The 24962-nt window shown below is 39.4% G+C and overlaps 1 protein-coding gene across 13 annotated transcripts in view; it reads right to left on the bottom strand.

Moving 5' to 3' along the window:
- The window catches only part of pcbp3 (poly(rC) binding protein 3), an 81369-nt gene that overhangs the window by 37780 nt on the left and 18627 nt on the right, over positions 1-24962 (bottom strand). For 12 of the 13 annotated variants that reach the window (XR_005130379.1, XR_005130380.1, XM_017691562.2 and 9 more), the window contains exons 2-4: positions 16778-16857; positions 16564-16674; positions 15956-16108 (exon numbers count right to left, since the gene is read on the bottom strand). The gene's annotated coding sequence lies outside the window, so the exon portion shown is untranslated. The remainder of the gene's footprint in view (positions 1-15955; positions 16109-16563; positions 16675-16777; positions 16858-24962) is intronic. The other variant, XM_017691552.2, reaches the window with a different exon arrangement.

Raw genomic sequence — 24962 nt, 5'->3', positions numbered from 1 at the left:
AATAACAACTTTTCTGACATTGAAAGGGGACTCTTAAAATTTCTTTCACTACGCCCGTCATTCTCTTTCTGAGATGTGAAAGACAAGAAGAATGCTTAAGCCATGGCTCTGGAGACTTGGTTGGAGGGGGCTTTTGCAGTATATGTAAGTGCATATAAACATGGGAAAAAGTAGAAAATTCTGTAGCTCAAGGACTCAATAGCGCCAGCTCAGGAAGGCATTTGGTTCAGGCTCTTTGAGCTTTTATGCCCCGTTTGCCCAACCAACCCGGTCATAACTCGCTAATGGAAAATTTTGCCTGACCCCCCACTCTGCCACAGTCAGTGCTTTCAATAATGGGAGGCCCTCGCAGCTAAAACCGATAACCAATGAGTCTGAAATGGAACTTCCGGAACAGTTCTGTAATCTTCATGATGCAATACTAATTCACATACACATAGCTTCATGTTGTTGAAAAACAAGTTAACACTCCTAGATCAACTCATTACTACAGAGAAACAGTGAAAAATACAGATATAAACAGTGTTACTGGGTAGGGCATATTCAACATGCCTCGTTCAGGCACTTTACTACCTAGGCTCATGACTTTGGTTTGAAAAGAACTGCACATATACTCTAAAATTATTGCCATCCTCCATGAAAATGAGCTAAATTTAATATAGTAAATAAATGACATATGCAGTGAGTGATATTTTGGGCAAGTAAACTGCTTATGTATTTATTTATTAATTTATTTAGTGTGTATTTTGGAGTAAATTAGGTTTTCTTTAGAAACATTTTTTTGTTTTTGTTTTTTTGAAAACATACTTTTCTAAAATATTGGCACCCCCATTTTTATTATTTGGTGAAGCCTCCACTTGTGAGAATAACAGCACAAAGCCATTATTGAATGCTTAACAATGTTGAAGCTCATTTACGGCATTTGGCTGATGCTCTTTTCCATAGAAACTTACAACTTGATCGTTTTACACAGGTAGGCGAAGGTAGTGTTAGGAATCTTGCCCAAAGACTCTTACTGGTATAGTATAGGGCGCTTACCCAGGCGGGGGATTGAACCCTAGTCTGCAGCATAGAAGGCGGAGGTGTTACCCACTACACTACAGCAACCACTTGTTGAGGGACCTTGGACCACACCTCCATGTAGAATATTTGCAGTTTCTTAATATTCTTAGACCATCGCTTGTGGGCTTCCTTCTGTGCCTTTGACTGAGCTTTAAAATTTGTCACACTATTCTTTCTGCACTTACCCTTGTATAAGCTAATATTAATTAACATTTAAGATGTTTGTCTTTAATTTTTGTTTTATCTTTTTTATTTTGCTTTTAAGTTCTCTGTACTATCTGTCTTTGTTTCTTATTCTTAGGCACTTCTTCATTTTTCCTCTTCATATTTTTTTTGCTTTTATTTATGTTAAGACACACTGAATTGCCTTTGTGTATGAAATGTAGTAGATTAATAAACTTGCCTTCAATTCATACCAGTTTTTCAGCTGGGTTCATATCTGGAGACTGAGAGGGCCATCACAAAACTCAGATTTTCTGTTCCCAACTATTTCTGTGAGGATTTTGATGTGTGTTTAGGGTCATTATCTTGCTGAGAGGTGCACTAGGGCCAAGCGGTAGATGGCTTTCAGGCTAAAATCCCTTGGTATATAGTGGAACTCAATATGCCAATGGTTTTCACAATAGACCCTGGACCACTAGCAGCAAAACAACCCCAAAGAGTAAATTATCCACTACTGTATTGGACAATGGGAACCAGGTTTTTTTCATTGTATGCCGTCCCCCTAGTAATAGTTCCCCATGCATTTCTGAGAGAATACACTTTCTTTAAATGAAAAAACACTCTTGTAGGAATGATGTCTCTTAGATACATTGTAAGCAATTTCTCAACACATTTTCAAAGAACATTTAAATAATTATATATATTGTTTATTTTATATGACTGCGTTTGTCCAGTTTCTTGAGGGGTGCCAATAATTCTGGAGTATGTGAGCAAACACGAGCGATACAGCCTGAAGATGTGTTAGACGGTGCATCTCCATGTTACAGGTTTCCAGGCCACCCTTTTGTGACCATGAATACTCGCCGATGTGCTATTTCCATTAGCTGAGCACGTACAGGGCCAAAGCGCTATCTTATGTCCCTTTTGTTGGACAATGATGAAAGCAGCTTCCTGCGATGCTTTTATCCCACTCCTGCTTTATTTTCTCTCTTTCTCTCTCTCTTTCCTCCAACAGTCCCATGTCATATCTTTTTCTGAGGTCTCCAGAGAGAGTATATTTATGCTCCCCCATCAAGGACAGCAGACTACACAGAACACAATATACACAGTCAACACACACAGGGACCTCCATGTGGCTCCTGTGACTCCACGCCACTGGATTCATTTCTAGTTTTAATCACTTCAAGCATTAATAAATATCAAGCTGGGCCAGGCATTTCTGAACAGCCATATGGGAGAATGTGATTAAGGTCTGAAATTGCTTTGGGAGAATCTGCAAATGTGGCTGTGTACTGCAGTTCAAAAGGCCCTGGTCACCATGGAGAAACTGCACCTCTGACTGTTTAGCAGCTTAAAGTGATGCAGTCAGCAGCACCATTCATTGCATTTCAATACAAACTCCACCAGTAAACCGTGAAGAAAAAAAAAGGTAACATTAGACAAATAGCTACATCAGTGGTTCTCAGTTTCCATTCTAGAGGACCACTGCACTACACAATTTGACTAATCAGCTAATTATCAGACTCTCTTAAACCAAATGAACTGATATTGTGGCATAATAATAATCCTAAAAACTGAATCTTGGATTTGTTTGATGCTGCATTTCAGATTTCTTCAAAATCTGTCTAAAGATCATAATCTTCATCAACTTCCCCTGGGGTGCATCCATCACAGAAGCTTAGCCTAACCGCTTTGCTAAGTAAACAATTACATGATGCCGTTAAGCCCCACAGCTCTACCTTAATACAATGTTTACAGTAGAAAATTACATCTTGATATATGTATGACTGCAACAAGGTCTCACTTTTGGACATGGATGATTAAGCCAAACATGGTGTGAATCCATAACATGCAGAACACACTGTTGGGAGATTAGCTCTTGGAGATAGAGAACTAAAGCTGGAGACTATTTCGGATGTAGCCAGTTATGTTCTGATCCCAGTTTCTTTTTGACGGTGCTTGCAGTGCAGCCACTATCATCTGCTGCAATCTAAACAACTCATCATCCCTCAGGCAACAGCACTTCTGTGTTTAAAAAAGAATTTCGTTGCAAACATGAGCAAAGCATAGCAGTAAGATAGCTGTGCTTTACCGAGCTGCCTTCTAGATAAGAGCCAAAGAGATTTACTACACCAGAGATCAGTGGCTGTGGCTCAGCCATCACCGGTGGGACTCTGAAAGAGACAATCAACTAAAATGTTCAAAGAAAGGCAAATGTCAGCAGGGAAGAAACGTGGGCTGTGTCAAAGAAACAGCAGTACTGCGGCTGTTTCATTTTTCCTGCCTGCTAGTGCTGTCTGCACTATATTGCAATGCCATTACTGTCCAGCAATAGCCCATCGAAATCTCAAAAGAGTCTGACCCCCTCTAGCTTTCAGGGCTGAATCAGACACAATGCGCTTGAGAAACAATGTAGGAAGGATCAGAGCGTAAAGCTCCTGTTTTGTGGCCCAGCTATAGAGAAGATCACAAAGTGACATCAAAATAGATGGAGTAGAAGGATAAACACACCCTCAGTGCAGAAAAATGTGGAACTTAGACAGTGTATGTCTGAAGAGAAACTGAAAATGAAAAGATTAATGAAATGAAGACCAGAGACAAAGATCAGAGACACACAATATGGACATAAAATGTGATGTTCAATAAAGCTGTGGAAAATTGCGGTCATGATACGAGAAGCAATAATTTGAATTAAAACAGTGTGACTGGCAGTGCAGCATTATTTTTTTGTTTTGTTCTGTTTCGGCTGTGTATTTAAACAGAAACATCACCTTCAATCAAACAGCAAAAATGACAAAAGCACCATTCACTATTGTGCAAAGTGTAAAAGTAAAAATAATGAAACACTAATAGCCAACATCATAACTGCAAACACATTTTTTTATGCACTAAAAGGCTTGAAAAACTCATTCATGTTTTGCATTTCCAAAACATCTTTTAATACAATAATTTATCTCATCAAAAAACGTATGGTGATGCAGGTTTGTTGTGACAGAAGACATGACTGCTTCACATACTTTACACGCAAAGTATAATCATTTGGTTCAAAGCATTTTAGAGGCTATCAGATTTCGACATCTGCACTGTGTGTGTGTTTTGCAAATGCTTGTTAGAGTGGGGCACTTCTATCCGTACAATAATGATAAAAATATAATTAACCATGCAGCTGTACTACATTACATTTATGGAATTGGGCAGATGTACTTATCCAAAGTGACTTACAATTTTGACTCTGTTGACATTGCTCAATTCCAATTTTTTGTTTTGAATGCTTTCTTTGTAACTTCATGGTTTCTCAGTAAGTTTGCAGGGCCACAAATTGGATATTTATCAGATCTAGGACGAAGGTTATGTTCACGTTACGAGGCCGAAGTGGCACACATCTGATTTTTTGTCTTCAGAGCTGTGTGGACACATAAATTTGATCTTTTCAAATCAGATCTGAGCAACTTTCATATGTAATCCTAGATCAGATACATATCCTACTCATGGCCCCGTGACCTTAATCAGACTGACAGAATGGAATTAATGTACTTTTTTTTTTCTTACTGCGCATGCAGAGTCATTCAGAGTTTGCCGAAAAACAATTACTGGTATAGCACTGTTTTTCCCTAAGTGTGAAATCAAACCCCAACTGTGTTGATGGCAAACGTATTGTCCACTATGCTATACTACAATTATCTGTGAATGGACAAAGATATTTTGATTACTTAAATATTTTTTTTTTTAATTAAAAAATACTACTAATAATAAACAGATTGGATAATCTTATAATCTGAAATATAAGATTGCTGACTAGATTTAAGATGTTTTCATATAAGTATATCCAAATTTGGAGACAAATATCTAGAAAGCATGTACAAACCGTCTAGATAGTGCGGCCAAGAATAAAAGAGTAGTATTAAAAAAGAAAGCGGAAAACTTTCCAAAGACAAGAACCATGATGAATATAATGTATGATGACAACATCATACGACACTATGCCAGTACAGCCAATGGTTGTATGTGCACAGAACAAAACCCTAAAATAAGGCTGACCTCCAGTTAGACGTCTAGTGAGGTAAGGGGCCTATCACCCCTCAAGAACAGTGAATGATTCAGCGAGATCTTCAGAGTCTTCTGCAGCTCTGCCCCAATTTCTTTTCATGGGCTATTATTCGCTCTATCCTTTTCCTCAAGCAAACAACCCTGACCCCATGGAAAGACACAAGACAAGCCATCCAACAAGACAGTGTGGCCAGCAGCAAGCTGACCCAAAGACTGAGGAAGAAGTGGCAGATGAGGAGGAAGCGTGTGTGTTTGTACATCATGCCCTCCCAATAAATCCAGTCAACCCAGGGACAGAAGAAGTGGCTGAGGAAGGGGATGTCAGAGAAGCTCACAGCTGAAGTTCTCCTGCAGTAATCCTCCTAGACTCCTCCTCCTCTTCCTCCCGGTCTCTGGAGGCTGTTCCAGGCCACACGTCTGACTCAGGCAGCGTGAGGCCGACTGGAAGTGTCAGTCGACCTGAATGTGGCACAAACACAAACCTGCCCACCAGTCTGCCGCCAGAGGAAGAATCTTAATCACTCACGCTTTTCCTGAAAACGTTTCTTAGAAAAAAGCCCATCACCAAGCTGGTAGTTGGTGCTTGATAGTATCTCAATTCCAAACTTTTAACTAAAGTAGTCTGCCATTGCAGAAGCACTAATACGTCATGGAATATAATTGTTAGGAAGTTTCTCTCAGGGAACGAGCATTTTTTTTTTGTTTTTAATTTACTTCTCAATGTTAGTCATAGCCAATTCTCACTTTCCACCTAGGTGTGCCCTAGATACCAGTGTGAAGGGATGAAGTATGATCCTCAGTGAGACATGCATACATCATTTCATGTTGCTTAACAGCAGAACACACTGTGAGCTATAATGTCTAAATTCTGTTTACAACCAAAATAGTTGAGACACAGTGCAGAATATAAGTAAAAATACAATACAAAGATATGCAAATAATTTACTTTTTAAAGGAAAATCTGGGACCCACATGGACTGAGATATAATACCATTTCAAAGACACCACAGCCATTTAGGACAGACAGTCTTGACTGTGTATACAACATGCTTAGCCAGGGGCACCACCACTACAAATAAATATTTTAAGAAAAAAATTACTAACACAAGCACTTGTCCTTTTAGACTTCAAATTTCTTGCACTGGATGTTGTTTACAAAAATCTGAATGTGCATTCTTGCTATGAATATTTATGCACTCTGCATTCTTCCTCATTTATGGAATTATGTGAATACTCAAGATTCACATGTGTATTCATATAGTGATGTACCCACTGGGTTATTTGTGTGTGTTGCCTAATGGGTAAAGCAACTTGAAACACATCAATTTAGACATATTGTATAATTTAAGGGTAATTTAAGGGATTATTTTACAGCCTGTGAGAGACAAAAGCAAATAACATAGCAGTGGAGATCAAAGACAGCAAATAGAATGAACATCTAGCATGACACCGACCACAGTCCAGAAATAAATGCAACGGCAGAGGTACAAAATGTAGGTAGATTGTGTGTGTGTGTGCACAAATATGTAAGGCTGCAACGATTAGTTGACAAAGTCGATGTTTATTATTATTATTATTATTATTATTATTATTATTATTGATGTGCCTGTTTACACAGTGGCAGATATAAATGACCATTCTGGGTATATAAGAAAACTATACACTGCACCTACTAGCCTAATTTTATTATTTCCAACACTGGGAGGATGTGTGTGAGTGGTGCAAGTATGGATGTATGCATGTTTAATGCCCGGCCTATGAATCAGTCAGAGCGAATCAGCATCAAAGTGAATCATTAGTGGTAGTGGAAAGCATCGCAAAGCGACCCTGATCACAAAAACATAGCTCAGCAGTTGAGTCAGCCCTGTTAAACAAGGAGCATTATACTGAGCACAGAGCCACTGTCTGCCAAAGCTCTCATCACTGGAGAATATCCAGACCTTACGCAGGTCCAGCAAAACAAGCAAGGCATTCCTCTAAGCTGCTTTGAGCTTCTAAAGCTCACAGTATAATACATATTAGAATGGCTGTAATGGCAGGCCTAATGGAAACCTATGTTATGCTTAACAGAACAAAATCTTAAGGTGCTGTGGTACTTTTGGCTCTGCCTCCTTTTCACTTTCATTTGCCTTTTCTCCACTCTCGAGGGTGGATCCCCAGCTATTCAGCTCCAGAATGGCAAACGTGGTTTAAAGTTAATGAGGGCAAAGCCAGAAAATGAAACCTTTTTGGGCAAAATGAACGGTGGTGTTTTCAGCATAATAAATCCCACAGGGATCGACTCCACTCACAGAGACAGTCCTGAACTTTAGGAATGGAGAGTATTTTATAAAGAAAGGAGCTGTTCTCCTCCACAGGGGGCTAGTAAAGTGAATGCAGAAAGAAGACGAATGGAGTGTTCTTCTGCCTAAGTGTTATCTCCTTGGTTGACCCTGCCAGACGATGTTGAGTGTGAGGGGTTTCCATTTCTTCTGTGAGCGCTAATCTCTATTAAAGTTTCACTTAATACATTCCTTAGGCTTTTAAGTTGCACTTTATATAGGGCCTGTGAAGAAAAAGACTGGTAAAGTAGAGCTGAGAAAATCTGAAACTAAAAATCTTTTATCATGATTTACAGTATTATCACAATACTGTATTAAAAAGCTACACGTTTAAAGCTTATAAACTACTTTCTCAATATCACTTTTTAAATAGCAGTACCATTAGTTAATAAGCCTCAAATACAAGGTGGCGTAATGACTAATAGCCAGCTAGCTAGCATGCTAATGCCAGCCATTCATTGCGCACTAGGTACCTATATGTAAATGTATCTAATGTAAAAGTAAAATGGGCATTAAGCATTTCTGACAGTTGAGATCACATAATGAAAGGAGTAGTTTAGTATGCCTGAAGCAACAGTAGTTATTTTGAAAAGTTATTGATGATTTGGTTTGTAGTCTGTGCCTTGCTGCATGTTATGTCACTAGTTAAAAATAATTTCAACAAGATAGCCTTTAACCTTTGGGAGGTGTTTTTCTGAGAGCTAAGAAAATGTTATAGCATAAAGTATGGGATATACCAAATATGTCCTAACTTTTCATTTTTTTTAATCATATAATCATAAACATGCATTAGCCATAAAGTGTTCTCTGTCCACCTCTACAAAAGCTTATTTTCTCATGTCAAATTAGCATCAGGTCAGTGGTTAAATACTGCTCAGCTCCAAAGGACATTTGACGTTTTGAACAAGCATTCAGGAAACTTGTTTTTACTTTGTATGTTGCAGTTTTACAGTTGATCTTTCAGTAAAAATTTGAAGCTTGAAGCATTCTAAATATTACTGAATGAAACAAACATGTATTGATGAGATCTTCCATTAAGCTGCGTCTTACAGCTTTGTGGGAGCTTGTGACAAAAAAGAATGGCCACCATCCTGAAATAATACTGGTCAAACTGTAATGTGTTTTGTCATTTGTTAATGTGCAATAACAGCATGTTAAAGTGTCGACCAAATTACTGAATACTGGAACGTGTCTACAAATGGCCCGTTTTACACGATATATTATGTAACGCAATACATGCATATAATTTCATATTTATATACATACTAGCAGTGGTACATACTAAACATTACTCATACTACCATGTGTGCACAGTTTGGATCTGCAGGGACATCCGTGCATGCAGCACATTCATGTGCTTTTGTGTAAGTGTGAAAGCTCCACATACAAAATGAGCAGTCAGGTACAAAAAAAAAAAACATCCTGGCACTATGTATGATCAGGCTGTGATCTATAATAAATACATACAAAAACAAAACAGAAATGTCACATAGCAGACCAGGACAGGTACTCACTCTCTCGGTGCTTATTAAGTCTGCCCCTAACTCCACTTGTGGCAGTAATTGTGGGAAACAGGTGACTGAGTGCAGATGAGTCGATAATGGTGGCGCAGCAATGTTAATGAGAATCATTTGTGTGTCCCACATTCACTCATTTCTCTGGCACAGGCGGTTTCTGCCTCCATCATGTGCCCATCTGACAAGTGCATCACTCAAGCCAAAGTGCTGGAGCAGCAGAAATCGGGCAGCAGAATCACAGGATGCTGAGACAGAGAGGCCTGCAGCATACTAACTACCAAATATGTCCATAGATCTTCTCATGGACCACGTCTCCCTTCCATACATCTTCCCATGCAGCCTTGACTTTTAACACATTGAAATTTCCAGAAATAAGATGGAACACACACTGCGCTTGGAGTGTTCACATCTGTTTTGAGGTTCAGTGCGTCCCTGATGTATCAGTAGAAATATGTTTTCCCAGCACGACGTGGCAACATGATTTATAGATTCCAGAGAGAATGTCACATCACATTGCTGGAGGGGTGGATAATGCTTAGGTGATTGCAAACTGTTACTTCAGTATTATTTTGTTCAAGGACCAGCGCCGACCCTGAGCACAAATGAATGAATGTAATGATCAAATCTAAGCATCTAAATCTAAATCTAAGCATTCTCACATTTTGAAAATAAAAATTGCATGCTGTATAAGATATAGTTCAAAGTATACCAATCAATCACCAGTCTATTTAATGTATGCAATCAGGACTGCTTTTTGAATGAAGCACAATACAATGAAAAAACAAATAAAAGAAGTTACTTACAGATCTTAAGGGCAAAGTAACAAAAGAAAACTGCTTAATTCTAAGGGACAAGGAAAGGTTGAAATATGGGCACATAAAAAAATAACATATGTTTTTGGTATATAAACCCACACAAATATCATGAGTGGACCTTTGAGATAAATAGAGTACATATAAATTGTAGGATATGAGCCCTTCAAGGTAAATCTGCTGGCTTGCTGTGTTTTGCATTCTTTACTAAGGCTTACCTAGCACTAATTGGCTAGCAAGCCATGTTCTAGCTAATGTTGTTCATAAGTTGCCAGAACAGAATAATTTTCTTTATAACTGATTACTCAGCAAACTAGCATGCTGTTGGACAGGTTGTGGCCAGTCCTGTTGAGGAAGATGAGGAGCTGGGTAAGTTGCTGCAGAATAGAAATCAAATGAGAGATAATGCTTTTCAATGTTAGTTATGACTAGTTTTGCCTATCACACTAGGCATGCATGCTCCTGAACTTGAAACTGTATTAACCCTCCTGTCCTCTTCACCTCCCACCCCTTACTTTAGTGTTCCCGGTCAAAACTGACCAGCCTGTTTTAACTGTTCTTAAATTAGCACAAAAAAACTTTTTCACCACCATATTTTTATTCAACATTCTTTAACTGTGAACAATGTCTCAAAGTAATGTTTAACCTGAATTTATAAAAGTAGACATAAAATAACTGCAGTGAAAATACAACTAGAGTGAGTGAGTTGGGGGGTGTGTATGAGGATGTTCTCTGTCTGATGGATGAATATATTCTGGATACCCATTCATTTCCTATGGCGGTCACTTTTGACCAGGAACACTACAGGTGTAACAATTGACTGATTAAACACTCAAAATTCAATGAAAGAGGTGATCATCACTTTTATATGTTCACATGCATAGTGTGGAGGATATCATAAGGCCTTGAGGCAATCAGATGTAAAACACAATATTTATGAGTGTTTTAAGTTGTAAATCGGTCAGAATTGACCTGAACACTACAGGAAGGTTAAAAGCACACACCTAAGGTGACCAACTTGACTGATTAGTCATCTTATAGCTGTTCATACTTAGTAGCGCCAAACAGATGACAGATATAAACAGCCAGTACTCACTACTGCCCTCTAAAAGTATTAATTCACCAGTTAAAAGTTAGAGCTTTTATTGTTTTCATTAGACTAACAATTACATTCTTTTAAATGATTAAATAATTGTGATCAGCTGAAGTAATTGAGACCTGGCAGTTACATAACATCTGTGACTGTACTGAAGTACTGCTTTGAGTCACACTATAAATCATGAAATAGCTTTGCCTCTAAGTCAGAGGCATCCGGTCAGATTTGGCAGGAGTTTTTAAGACAATGACCTATGCATTAACATCAAATACACTGCAATAAAAAGATTTTTAGGTCTGAAATGCAAAATCAATATTATACTGATGAGATATGACTACAATAGTAAATAATTCACTTACATCCTCAAACAAACATTCTTCACCAAAGACTCTCAATGTGCTTGCAATCACTAAATTCATCCGCTGGTGAAAGGGCTCTGAAGCACCACTGACATTACAAAATGTTTTTTTTCGCACATTGCATGCAATTACACATTTCCATCAGAGAGCTCTCCAAATCCCCAAATCCTATATAGTGCAGCTTAAAAAAAAAAAAAAAATCAATAACTTATCAATAACTAAATGTGCATGAAAGTAGATACTTTTTACTATCACTCAGGTATAGTTGACTCCATATGACTAATAAAATAATCCTCAACATTTTTGCTGAGTCTAATCAGAAGAAGGAAGAAATTATGGGAATTTTTGACCGTTCTTCCAGAAGCACATTTGTGAGGTCAGACACTGATGTTGGACGAGAAGGCCTGGCTCACAGTCTCTGCTCTAATTCATCCCAAAGGTGTTCTGTCGGGTTGAAGTCAGGACTCTGTGCAGGCCAGTCAAGTTCTTCACCAAACTCGCTCATCCATGTCTTTATAGGCCTTGCTTTGTGCACTGGTGTGCAGTTATGTTGGAACAGGAAGGGGCCGTCCCCAAACTGTTCCCACACAGTTGGAAGCATGAAACTGGCCAAAATCTCTTGGTGCTGAAACATTAAGAGTTTCTTTCACTGGAACTAAGGGACCGAGCCCAACTCCTGAAAAACAACCCCACACCAAAACCCCCCTTCACCAAACTTTACACTTGGCACAATGCAGTCAGACAAGTACCGTTCTCCTGGCAACCGCCAAACCCAGATTCATCCATCAGATTGCTAGATGGAGAATTATGATTCGTCATTCCAGAGAACACGTCTCCACTGCTCTAGAGTCCAGTGGTGGTGCTTTACACGACTGCATTCGATGCTTTGCATTGCGCTTTGTGATGTAAGGCTTGGATGCAACTGCTCAGCCATGGAAACCCATTCCATGAAGCTCTCTACGCTGTACTTGAGCTAATCTGAGGGTCACATGAAGGCTGGTGGTCTATAGCGATTGACTCTGCAGAAAGTTGGCGACCTCTGTGATGATATTTTACGTGGCTGGTCGTTCGCAGTCGCTTCCACTGACTGTATAATACCACTGACTGTGGAATATTTAGTAGCGAGGAAATTTCATGACTGGGCTTTTTGCACAGGTAGCATCATATCACGGTACCACACTGGAGCTCCTGAGACCCCATTCTTTCACACGTTTGTAGAAGCAGTCTGCAGGCCTAGGTGCTTGGTTTTATACACCTGTGGCCATGGATGTGATTGGAACACCTGAATTCATTGATTTGGATGGGTGAGTGAATACTTTTGGCAATATAGTGTATATGCAGCAACACTGACTGAAATGATCTGATCATATGACCGTTACAAATGATTAAAGATATTATGGCTCCTTGCTCAACTCTCAACTGCTGTGCATGTTTGGTAACCTCAAAATCAGAACGCCCAGTTGCGTGGGTTTGAAAGAAGAGGCCAAGTGTATGTTCTGCCCAAATGTTCATGACCAGGCCCTGGGCTTCCCTTTCTTCCAATGACCCCCCACCCACTCTTCATGCCTAGCGTGTGGAACAAACACCCATGGCTCCATGCGAGTTATTTTTAATGCAGCTTGTGTGTGGATCGCCCTTCAGCTAAAGCTGCCAATGTGACGAAAGCGCTTACGATGACAAAGGACAACAGCTCCCTTGAGAGTTCCCTCTGAGGTGTCTGCGAGACGATGCGCGGTGATGGGGAAGTAATGTGACGCAACAGGCAATGTGGAGAAGAAGGGGTGCAGGAAAACCTCTGGAACTACCTGCAGTGATGCACCTAAGAGCACCACCACACAACAACAACAACACGGATATGCACTACTAAAGTTCCTGCTGTGTGAGTCATGGGGTTTTCACATATTTAATCATATGAGTCACATGTATAGATGCATATTATCATAAAGGATTGTGTTACATCTCACTAATACAACAAGAAAGCACAAACCTGCCAGGACATACTGAGCTAGAACCAGCAAGAGTTTACAAAGCAAAATAAGCCATTAAAATATCTTTGTTTTCTTTCTTCTGTTAGTTTAAGTTATCATCGTTTCACTGTAATTACTTCAGATATCACTACATATCTCAGATGTGCTTTAATGAATGGTGTTTTAAAGTACTATTCATTAAAACACAATACTTCAATACTCAGTACTTCAGCACTTGACTGTAGCTGTACTTATTGCACAACCTTTTACTTGCAGATTGTTTGTGTATTGTCTATTTTATGTTTCTATGTTTCTTTTTCTGTATTTTTTGGATTTAATTATATGTTGACAACTGCACCAAGAGAGGTTCCTTGTACATCTAGTTCTTCGCAAAAAAAAAAATTCAGATTCTTGCAGATCAAGCAAATACGATACAATAAGGCTAATGGGGTATAACAATTTTTAAAAACCATTAGTCATTTTGAAGTGATACAGTGGCATCTTGATTTGATACAGTAAAAATCAGGTTAGCCTTAAACTGTGCCTTATGATAATATGTTAAATTTTCCATTTTCATTTCATCAGACCAAGGCTGGCAAAAGATGGCCCATGAGCATGGTTGATTTGGCCTGACCCTACTCCCTCACTTAATGATAGAACAAATGTACTTTTATATTGCATATTAACTTTTTAAATTCTTATTTCCCTTTTAAAATGGTACTTTAGAAGTAATTTAAAATCCCAGGTTTATTACTTACTTAAGGTTTAGTTTTCAGTAACTACAGAGACTTCAATGCAAACTTGTTATGGTTTTAGAAGTGTGTAACAAAACATGTAGTCCTGTGGGTCCTGGCCATTTAAGGGCTTAAAAAATATGACTGTAACAGACATGGCTGCCAGAACCACAGGGCCAACCAGGCATTTGACCCAGCACTTTTTGAAATACTGGGAGATGCCGTGCCACTTTGTGACTGAGTTCAGGACCCTTACATGGACCCACTCTACCTAAACTGCATAGACTGCTGACCTTTCAGAGAGCCAGTTAAACTCATTAACGGAACCAACCAAAATCTCCATTTTAGATGAGGTGGGACATTTCCCAAACAGTAACGGCGTTGTTATTCTGTGTTTGGTGAGAGGAGCTGCAGCTCACTAATCTGATCTAATGTTCTTTAGAGATGTTAGCAAAGTTTTTTATCTGACACTAAACCTATGAAGCGTAGTTTATAGAAACACGTTATTAGAAGAACATATAGACTATATAGCCAAATTTTGTGGACACCTGACCATCAAAGTCACAAGTTAGACATCCAGTTCCAAAATCTGAGTAGCAGCATTCTTACACCACCACAGCCAACGCCTGACACTGTGCATAGTGATCTTAGGCTTATGTGCTGCAGTTCAGCCATGGAAAGCAATTTCATGGAGCTCCCAAATGCATAGTATTTGTGCTGATGATTCTAGAGGCAGTTTGGAACTCTGTAGTGAATGATACAACAGAGGATGGGTGATTTTTAAGCACTACACACTACAGCACTCAGCAGCCCAACTTCGTGGGCACTTACAGCTGACTTGAGCAGATAGAGCAGGGCAGAAAGTACACAAACTGAATGTGGCAAAGATGGCTTCCTATGACAGTGCCATGTTTAAAGTCACTGAGCTCTTCAGTATGACTCATTCTATTGAAAGTGTTTGTCTGTAGACACTCCATACTGCAAGCTTGATTTTATATACTTGCATGCAATGAATGTAGCTGAAACACCTGAACTCAATAATTGGGAGAGGCGTCCACAAATTTTTGTCCATATAATGTATATCATACTGTTTCTCATTTTTTTCCTGAACCTTCTTTATTTGTATACTGTGTAGTCTTTTTGGTCCATGGCCCAACCCAAAAACTGCACAACCCAAAAATGGCTCAACCAAAAAACCCTCCCCAAATTAAAAAAGTATAGACACCTCTGTATTAGACCATTATACAACACTATTAAAGTATAATGTTTGAAAGAACAACTGAGCTTTAGCGTCCCAATCAAAAGCTCCAGCTCCAGGCTAACACACTAGCCACAAGCTAACATGCCAGTCACAATGCAACAACACAATATGCAATGTAATACATTGTACTTATTGTACATTTAAGTATTGTACATGTAAGTATTGTAACATTCCTAATGGTTAATAATAAAAGATTACTAGTAGAGTGATGCTGAACATCCCATGTTCTCATACTTTACTACCAATTCATTTTTAAGGCCTACAATAAATAAGCACAGTTATCCACAATACTATATAAATGAAGTTAGCTCCTGACCCCTCAACAGTGTTCCCCCAGTCCTAGATCTGCAGCACTGTGCAGTTTAGCAGTAAAGTTTAAAAACTGCTTCAACTGATCAGCAAATAACCAACCCTTTTAACCAACCCCTTTAACCAACAGTGCAGTTCTGTGCCCTGCAGGACTGGAAAAGAGAAATGCTGGTATGAACACATTCCAAATCTCAGCAGAGGGTGGAACAACAGACCTGATGCACGTCTGTGGGAGGCAGTTTAGTGGGGCATCATGCAGGGTACTACAAGAGAGCAGTAAGAACAGAAGTGGGAATGGGGGAACTCACCGGAGTTGCGCACGGTTGCGGCTCTCAGGGCATAAATGGCGAGGGTCAGGCAGACTTTGCGAGGAGGAGGAGAGAGAGCGCGCGCAGCTGTGTCACCGTGCGGATCAGCACATCAGCCTTTAGACTTCTTTCCAGGTTGATAATCGGCCCATTCTACAGTAACACAGGAGCACAACAACAAAAAAATTAAAAAAAAAAAACAAAAAAACACACACTAGTGGCGTCATGCCGATTAACCCTACTGGCCAGTCATGCGAGGCTGCCATACGTCGCATACTGGCCACATCAGGGCCTTCGCTGCAGCCAAAGGGGCTTCACCCCCCCAACAGCACGGGTGAACACACAGGAGCCATATGGGTACCGATTTACTTATGATACGCTCAGCTGAATCGCCTCGTTAGGAAAAGCCCCACAGAAAAAGAGACAAAACAGGAGCATTTGCATGAGCTCTCTAATTAGTGAGTCCTTCTGAAAAGAATGTGCTGCATGTTTGTCTATTTTCTGTTCATATAAAACATTTATTAACATTTATTTACTCTAGAGAAAAACTGAACACGCATTCCTCTACACTCTGACAGACAGAGAGGCGGATATAAAGGGTCTCTAACCAGAGAGGGATCCAAAAGGTCTCTTGGGTTTTCTCTTCCAGGTCATGTGACCAAGTGCTGTCACACTTCCAGAAAACTGGGGAGAGGTCAGTCTGTCCAGTGCAGTTCTACCTGGGGAAAGAAAGAGGGGCACATCACAATTTTTCAGCATATTCAGAAAAAACTGCAATAAAATTAAGAAATCTAATGTATTTACATTAATGGGAAACATTACCTAAACCTTGTTTTTCTTTTAAAGGGGTTTGTGGATATAATCAAAGATTTTCTTCTTCTTCTTATACTGAGGAGATGATTCTGTGAACATAAATGGTAATTCAAGCTATAAATATCCACTCAAAAAAGGTATTAAGCACTGCTACAATGAATACAGCACTCATTTGAGGGGTACAGTATTGTGCAAAAGTCAGACACCACCCTTCATTTATTCCATGTCCAGTCAAAACAGCCATTCGGTACAGGGTTTTATTTTCAGGGCCCAGAAAAAAAGCAGAAATTGTAAATTTAACAGAAAATTACACAGTAGCCCAAATAACTAAATATAACAGCATTTCTTTTCAGCATTATCCAGCCTTTGCCTTTATTACAGCCATTACATTCTTTTCAGGAGACTTGCTTTAGGTTTCTCACAGAAACCTGCAGGGATATTGTTCCACACCTCTAAAGTTCAATCTTAGAAGTGGGTTCTGGTTCTTATGTTTGTCTATTTCTTTTTCTCAGTAACGGCTTCTAGACAACTACACATCCTTTCAGACTCACAGTGTTGAGTTGCCAGAGTGAAAGGATGGACAGAAACACCTTCAGATATTTTTAGATTTGAATCGAGTAGACCTTGACTATCTCCTCTCTCTCAAAGCTTTAAGTACTGATGAAAGCTTTAAGTACTCATAATCTGATGGGAAGAGTTTGTGTGGTCTAAAATGTCTTGCACAGTTGTTTTTGACTCTCATTTTTTCCTATAGTTTATAAGTCTTTGAACTTATTTTGTAAACTCCAGTTTTTTGGGGCTTTTTTTGCTTACTTTCCCCTTCCTTATGTAAGTGAACTTACACATCAACTCCTCAGAAATATCTGCTGAAAAATAAATGAAGGGTGATTTCTGACTTTTGCACAATAATGAAGTTTGGTTGTTATCATTGATTAGGTTAAACAAAAGAAGGGATGTTACAGAAGTTCAACTGGCCCCTCCCCCCCTCCCTGGTTCCTTGGCTCGCTACCTAAAATTTCAATCAAGCAATTTAAACAGGCCTGCGCATTGTGCTGTCTGTCACAGGTACTTGATGGAATTCATTGTGCACCGCAGTGCCTGCACATATTAGCTTTAACTATGCAACAGAACACCTGAATTCAATAATTTGGTTTCCTTCTTTGATAGGTGGGTGAAGTCTGGTGTTGGGGGGGCAGGGTTGGAATAAAAACCTGTAGGACCTGCAGTCTTCACTGAGCACCTAATATAAAATAATGCTATATGAAATATAAAAAAGGCTCAGACTGCAGCCTCTTCTTTAAATTGGATTTTTAATGAGCTACCATAGATGGAGGATCCTTACATCAGAGCCAGCACTGCCAAGTTCAGGCACCGACAGGAAGCAGAAAGAAAGGGGATACTTCATAGAGAAAGCAATAATGAGTCAACACTTTATCAGCTGTGTGAGAGGCACCTCAGTGCTGCCTCTGAGAGCACAGCTCCACCTAATGGTGTTATTTTTTAATGTACAACACAGGGTAACTGAGACAGGCTCAAATTTTTCAGTTGAGGAAATAAGATGCTACTTGCTGTCTCTCTATCTCTCTTAGAAGATACTTTTATTTAGCATTATAAAGCAGCTATAAATACAATTATACACTGTTGAGCAGAGGGAATTTAGAAATAGTACTATCCACCTAAAAATAGCCCAGTCAATACAGACACTACTCCAGTTGTGGGCTGGAGGTTAGGGAACTGGCCCTGTAACCAGAAGGTTGCCGGTCCGATCCCCAGTCCCTGAGCAAGACACCTAACCCTTAATTGCTCCCTGGGCGCTGTGGATAGGGCCGCCCACCGCACCGGGCAAGTGTGCTCACTAGTGTGTGTATGTGGTGTTTCACTTCATGGATGGGTTAAATGCGGAGGTGGAATTTCCCCGTTTGTGGGATTAAAAAAGTATCACTTAAACTTACGTACTGACTAATAAACCCTGTGTTGAAAAGAATAATATTAATTTCCACATAATTAAATAGTTAATATGTAAACATGGTCATTCTGAGTGGTTAGATGTGAAATGCACCATTGCTGAGAAAATTACAGAGTCAGAATTGATTACAGATAGAACCTCTGGAAAATTTGTTTTTGGCGTCTTACAAATCTAAAAACGCTACAGTCAATTATCCTTTAGAAGTAAATTATCCTTAAGAGTTATCACTGCCACTATCGCTAAACTTTTCAAAACTGGTTACATAATGAATTACATTTGCATTCTTTACCAACAGATTTTAATCTGCAGGTTCTACTTTGTTTTGATGTGAATAAACGACAAACATATGTTAAAAATGTACGTTTGTATTTTGCAAAACAATTTTATATATAACTTTTACCCAGACTATTCATCAACTTTCATTAATCAAAAACTGAACACCTCCCTCTGTAACTGGGTCCTGGATTTCCTGACTGAGCGACGTCAGTTAGTCAAAATTGGGAATAACATCTCCAGTCCCACCACACTGAGCACTGGTGCCCCTCAGGGCTGTGTACTTAGTCCGCTGCTGTTCTCTCTACTGACTCATGACTGTACTGCTTGAACCACATCATCAAGTTCGCTGATGACATGACGGTGGCGGGTCTGATCAGCAAGAATAATGAGTCAGTGTACAGAGAGGAGGTGTAGCTCCTAACAGACTGGTGCAGAAGCAAAAACCTGTCTCTGAATGTGGACAAAACTAAGGAGATGGTTGCTGACTTCCGAAGAGTGCGAGGTGACCACCCCCCAATTAACATCACTGGCTCTGCTGTGGAAATTGTCAGGAGAATCAAGTTCCTCTGTGTCCACATCACAGAGAACCTCATTGGGTCTCTCAACACAACCTCCATAGCCAAGAGAGCCCAGCAGCGCCACTACATCCTGTGGAGACTGAAGAAGTCTCATCTTCCCCTCCCATCCTCACCATGTTCTACAGGAGGACTGTGGAGAGCAACCTGAGCAGCTGCATCATCGCCTGGTTTGGGAATTGCACCGCCTCCGACCGCAAGACCCTACAGCGTATAGTGAGGACAACTGAGAAGATCATCGCGGTCTCTCTCCCCTCCATCACGGACATCTACACCACACTGTGCATCCACAAAGCCACCAATATCGTGGACGACCCCATCTATCCCTCACATTGACTTTTCTCACTGCTCCCATCTGGCAGATGGTACCAGAGCATCCATGCCATCACTGCCAGACTCTGCAACAGCTTTGCTCCACAAGTTATACGTTTTTTTTAATTCACAAGGACTGATCTGAATACCCCTTCACTCACATACACACTCATACACCTCTTTTGATGCTCTACTTGTACTTGGAACATTGCTGCTAATACAGTGTTTACTGTTTACTCAAGTACTACCTCATTAACTGCTGTGTTTATGTCTGTCATCTGACTGCGTAACTCACAGATCACAGCATGTTAAATATCTCTGCACCTTATTCCACGACCTCATGTTAAGAAATGAGTGTTGTGTCGGTGCTGCACTGTCCTGTCTGTTTACTGGGTCTAATGTCTGTTTAATTTATCATATTTATTGTTTCTAGTTACATTTTTTGTTTGCACACGATGTCTGCACATTCGCACTTTTTGTTCCTTGTTGCACCGTGTTGTTCCTGGAGGAACAGAATTTCACTCCACTGTGTGCATAGATGGAACGGCAACAAAAGCCTCTTGACTTGACCTGACTTGAAACAGTTAATAATCACACCATGGGGATAGACCGGGGGAAAAAAGATGCTCCTGTAGAAAAGACATCCTGGTTCTCTCAACACCTTAAGACACCTTCATGGCAGAGGGGTGGATGCAGGGTGTTGGAAGGGAAAAGAATTTCCTGAAAGGAATTTACTAGAATTTTCTGATTTCACCATTATCAACATTACATATAAAAACTCCAAAGACATGTAAGTTTTCTTGTTGTTTTACATAATAAATAAAATGGCTATTTTTTGTGTAGACATGGCAACCGTTGGTTCTTATCATCACCACTGTAAGAGTTGGTAAGTGGTGGTTTTCTTCAATGCAATTTCACAGCAAGCCACTTTGAATGACTTTATTTACATCTCAAATATCACTGCCTTCACAGGAAGAAATTCTGAAAAATTGGTGGCTTTTTCCATGGCTTTTTTTTTTAATTTGCTCACACACAAATGTCTATATATATATATATATATATATATATATATATGTTTTTGGTCTATTGACATATGTTTATTAACACATTAAATGAGCATTTGATATTTTCTGAGCAACACAGACTAATGCTGCACACTAATACACTAATTCCTCAATCATACACATAAGAGAGGGTATTTATACATAAAATAACATGTATTTTTTCACAACTATATAAAGACTTACACTATATAAATAGATATATAGTGCATGGCTTGTAACAAAATGTCACATGGCAGGAATTTGTAATGCTGCACCAAACTGAGCAGTCTGAGTGGAGACTGCCCTCTACTGCCACACTAGTGTAACTACCCAACACAGAGCTCATGTATTAGAAAAGATCTACGAAGTGCATGAAGTGCACTGCTGGTACAGTGAGCCAGTGAAAGTTAGACACATTTGTGTGTCATGATAAACAGCATAGCCAAACAAACATGAAACATATAGGCTGGCCATGTTTTATAAGATATTTTATACAAGGTTTTATAAGATACAAGGTATAAGATATAAGATAATCAACACACATCCACCTTGTCACAAACAAAATAAACTGGCTTAAATGGGAGAAAGTTAAATTCGGAGTTTGCTGTATTTACTGTAAACTTGTTGAAGGGCCCATATCCTACATCTTTATTGTTTCCCCTCTTTGGTCCACTTATAAAGCTTGTGTGGGTTTTGTGTACAAAAACAATCCTAATTCATTTTTAACTTGCCATTTTTTAACCTCTGTTTATTCCTTGGAATTTAAGGGCCTACATTATATGAAACTAAATACTGATTGTTTTTTTGGAAATAACAGTGTTTGATGTGAGCTTAACTGAAGTTTCATACTTAAGTTATAAGCACTCTTTCAGCCCAGGCTTTTTTTGACCGAAGCACAGTACAGGGTAGCCACTCAAAGCTGGGATTACTAACATATATCAGTCTTAAAAGTATAGTAGCATAAACAGCCTTTAATTCTAAGGGATAAAGAGGAGACGGAAATAGTCATGTAAAATGAATTATGGGTGTTTGTGGTACATAAAATCACACAAATATCATACTTGGACTTCAGGGGACAAAAATAAAATACAAGAAAAGTTTTGTCACTGTGCCTTTAAGAGGGATATGTAAATGACCTCTGTTCTGATTGACTGGCCTGAAACACTCCTAATAACTTCAGTGTGAATGGCTGGAGCTAAACTACTTTAGGTTCAATTGGCAGATATACATATGTGTTGTCACAAAAACAGTGAATGCAAGACAGGTTATTTTTGCTGCTGAGTTTCTGTATATGGACTGGGGGGAGTGAATGGTATAATGTAATGTAATGTAAAAAATCAGATTTTTATTATATGGACCCTTTAATTTTTGCATAAATGAAGGCTGTAAATAGAACATAATGCACATTAGAGGTGGGAATCTCTAGGCACTATAGGCATGTGATTATCGATGCATCTTGATGCATCTTTTTTTCTACACAGGATTTCTTTTTTTCTGTGAGGACTTGGTACTTTTAATGCAAAATTTTTGTAATGATCCAAAATGAATTTACTTCCAATACCTTTTATTAATAAATCAAACTGAAGTGATGTGGCAAGTGAACAAGAAGGCTCTCATCCATTGCTCTTGTTTGGAGCACATGAGACACTGACTGGCACTCAACTGTAAAATGCGCAGTTATGGTGAAATAAGATCCTGCTGTAATGGGTGTGCACGCATCACGTTACAGCTATTCTACCCGTTTTCTTCATTGATTTCATAACTTCAGTTCTGGTCTCGCGGTAGAAAGGGGGGGGGGGGGGGGGGGGGGGGGGGGGGGGGGGGTCTGCGTCAGTAAAATGTCTTCAAGACGGGACGCTGTATCTCGGCTCCAAAGTATGCAACACAGTGCGAAAGCCCTGGTTCTCAATGACTGACTATCACTTGATCGATGGTCCTCTGGTTGGTAGCAGCAACAACCGGGCAGGAAAAAGGTGGAAACATATAAAATGCTTCATTTAAGCCAAAGTGCTTTCATACACTAACATTAGCTCAGTTAGATTTCTAGGTAAAAATAAAATAATCCTTATTTGCAGTAAAATAAAGCTATAATACTTCTAGTTCACCTAGCTAGTAGCTAGGTGAACAACAAGGCAAGGAGATTTGAACATCCATAATTTGGAGATCAATAGACTTATTTGCATTTATAATCACTCCAGCTGGTTTCCTGACACATTTAATCTATAACAAGAAACTGTCAGAGGATAGTAAGTCTGCATTTTTGTTTGTATTATAATTTTAGACTACACTAGGATATTAGCACGTATGGAGACACATGTACCAAGATGGTAAAACGGACTCAAAATTGTGGCTCCCAAGGTAGTTTGATTTTCGTTGAAAATTAACATTTGGGTTGCAACCCCTACACTACCTTTTAATGTAGTGTGCCAGCACAAACTGTCTGGGCACTGCACTTCTGCACTTTGCACAGTTCCGTCTTTTGCATTCCATCAACATTACATTATCAATTCAAATTTAGAAAATCGATTTTTGACTTTTGCAAATCATTTCAGAATCCCCCCCCATGCCCCCCCCCCCCCCCAAATGCCTATAATGTCCCCTCACACTGTGGCACAGGGTGCACAGGGAGCAGGGAAAGTAAATTGTTTCCTTGTGAACAGCCAGTAAGCTGAGCTCCACATTGACACAGTGCTACTCCAGAGGGTCCCGGAAGTGAAATTCTATTACAACACAGTGGGAAATTCAGCGAAAGGAGGCTCGACACATAAATCAGGCACATTAATATTTAATGATATTTAAAAGCTAATTCTCTTCAGTAAGCTTTCCCTGGCCTTAAGAGGCTAATGTTCACAAGCTCTGACTTCTGACCCCTGCACATGCAGTGGCCACAGCAGGCAGATCAAGAAAAGGCCTGCTGCTGAGATGGAGGTGAGAGGCATCTGCGAGGTGAAATGAAGCCATAAACACACACCTGTGTCTTTAGGAACGTTCTCCTCTACGGCCCACTGAACGACCGGAGACAAGAACCTTGCATCGCTAAGTTCAGGCCAAGACCAAGAAAAAAAAAAATCACGAGAATTCATTAACAATACGCTGCACATAAACCTTGTCACATATTAAATATAAGATCATTTAATGTGACTGTAAAAGTGCAGCTTAAAGAAATCACAACCAAAAAATATTCCTCACAAATACAATATCCATACAGAAGGGAAATCAAAACATACACATGACATTGTGCATTTTTAGGCAGAACTCCTGCCAGCACTACATTAGCCTGAAGACCGACATCAAGTGAACCACTTTCCAAACAGCAGTCACTCAAATCTTTTGCCTAACATTCATGAAATATTAATGGCACCTAAACTATTTATATTGTGAGTATTAATAATGAATTACAGGGCTTTTAACTTTGTGCTTCAAATTATAAACCCAAGATATTTATCTATTTTCATGCAGCTAATGGCTGCACAGTTACTGCTCAGAGGCTACACGCTGCACCCTGTATTACAGTCAAAGATTCAGCTGATTCCACCAGCACTGATTTATGTTTTTGGATTTCACCTCTATCTCCATTGTTTCACATCAGAGAAAACCATCATGCTCTCCTCAGAAGAGCAGAGTGAAGCCTCAGGCCCCAGTAAACTAAAATGAATGATTTTCTCTGAAAGGCTGTAATTTCCAGCAGGGTGATGAGGAAAAAGTTGTCCAGTTTCTACTTACATACTCAGATTTTATTTACAGTGATGGTGAGAAGAACTATGACAGCAACCCTTCATGTCTACAACACAAAGATGGTCATTTGATTTGCTATCCAAAACCAGTGACCTTACATTTGTCTTCTTAGTTTTACAGTCAACCCCAGAATTACTGGCTCGCCGCAAGAAACAGGGCAAAAATATAATATAAAATAACAATACACATGATGACTCAAATGTTCCTTAAAAGTGTTGGTTTATCTAACAGAAATCATTTATGCTAAAGTGTTGTTTTATTTCTAGAATAGTATATTCATATACATG

Source organism: Pygocentrus nattereri, chromosome 6 (assembly GCF_015220715.1).
Source record: "Pygocentrus nattereri isolate fPygNat1 chromosome 6, fPygNat1.pri, whole genome shotgun sequence".
NCBI lineage: Eukaryota > Metazoa > Chordata > Actinopteri > Characiformes > Serrasalmidae > Pygocentrus > Pygocentrus nattereri.
This window is presented reverse-complemented; position numbering and strand designations above follow the sequence as displayed.